General features: G+C 36.3%; 1 non-coding gene across 1 annotated transcript; it reads left to right on the top strand.

Annotated features, from left to right (window-relative positions):
* Positions 1-239: 239 nt before the first annotated feature.
* LOC138807641 (U6 spliceosomal RNA) lies at positions 240-346 on the top strand. The gene has a single exon (XR_011366223.1). It is a non-coding gene; the product is annotated as a U6 spliceosomal RNA (small nuclear RNA).
* Positions 347-1,721: the final 1,375 nt, after the last annotated feature.

The raw sequence follows: 1,721 nt of genomic DNA, 5'->3' as shown, positions 1-1,721 counted from the left end.
GTTTATTATGACAGGTGCCTTGAATAGAATAATTGAATTCCTCCTCCTACAAATCTCTTGAACCACAAATATCTGGAATTATTTTGTTTTTGACATATCAATCTAGACTTTTTAATTAAATGTGTGTTTATGTAAGAAATATTTGGTTCTAAAATTTCATGACAATTGTTTTGAACATACTTTTTGCTGAATTGTCTAGTTTAATAAAATTAATTACACTTTTTATATAAAAATATCCTGTACTCAATTCAGCATCACATACACTAACATTGGAACAATACAGAGAAGATTATCATGGCCCCTGCACAGGGATGACATGCAAATTCCTGGATCGTTCCATATATATACAACAACAGATGCTGGAGGGCATGTGCCTACCCTGGAATCTTACGGCATTGTTGGTGGGAGTGTAAACTGTTCAACCACTTTGGAAAGCAGTCTGGAGGTTCCTCAAAAGACTCCACATAAAAATCCCATAGGACCCAGCAATCTTATTTTTGGGGATTTACCCAAATGATCACAAACAAGAACATACTAATACTACCAGCACAATTATGTTTATTGCTGCATTATATACCATAGCTAAGATATGGAACCAACCCAGATGCCCCTCAGTAGATGAATGGATCAAGAAAATGTGGTAAATATACACAATGGAATTCTATGCCTCCATCAGAAAGAATGACATCGCCCCATTTGTTAGGAAGTGGAAAGCCTTGGAAAAAATTATATTAAGTGAAGTAAGCCAAGCCCAAAGAAACATAGGTCCCATGGTTTCCCTTATTTTCAATAACGAATATATGTCTGGGATAAGCAGAAAAGGTCAAAAGCTATGTGCATATGACCAGATACGATGATGTTAAGGGAAATGAACACCAAGATAAGGACACGAGTTTTTTTGTTGGTTTGTTTCTTGCTATTGTTTCTAACGTACTTATAATGTGCTATGTCATTTTTGGTTTCTTTATATGTTCCTCCTCCACGCTATAACCCCTGTTTTCATTGTATTTGAAGTTGGTTCCCCTACATCTTGTATGTACACTTCTCTAATTTGGGGAGGGGAAGGGGAAAAAATGCTCAAATAAGGATACAGTTTGACCCATTGTAACAATGAGATGCACAAGACACTATGTTGAAAAATGAACTTTAAAATTTAGGTGGGGAGAAAGGGGGAAGGGAGCATAATTCTGGATGTGGGAGGGAAGGGATGGTAGGGGAAATATGAAGGAGGACATAACAATGCTTATTAGGAAATTTACTAATTAACTTGCTCATGTAAATATAACCCCAATATTCAATATGAATATTGAATTGAGAGAGTAAAAGAATGGAGCAAATATGAATAAATGTGTATGTGTTTGTGACCTCATGCGTGCACCCACACACATATGCATGTGTGTTGGCATGCTCAGAGTTTTAAATCAGGGTTTCAAGGTCTTGCTAGGCCTTTCCTCTCTAGATTGTTGAGCTACAATATGAGCTACAACTCCATTGCTGGCTCTTTGCTAGTTCATTAAAAAATTTGAAAAATAATTCCATGATTTTTTTGCCCTGAAAGGCTTTCAACTGTTATCCACAGATCTCAGGCTCCTGAGTAAATATCCCGAGTAGATAGGATTACAGGTGGGACCAACTAATACAAGGCTTTCAGAATAATCTCCTACTTTGAAAGCCTTTAGGAGTGATTATGTGTGAATTTATTTCGTTTTTGGATTCTTAAA

This window comes from Dipodomys merriami, unplaced genomic scaffold, assembly GCF_024711535.1.
Source record: "Dipodomys merriami isolate MVZ:Mamm:240054 unplaced genomic scaffold, mDipMer1.0.p SCAF_424, whole genome shotgun sequence".
Lineage (NCBI taxonomy): Eukaryota > Metazoa > Chordata > Mammalia > Rodentia > Heteromyidae > Dipodomys > Dipodomys merriami.
This window is presented reverse-complemented; position numbering and strand designations above follow the sequence as displayed.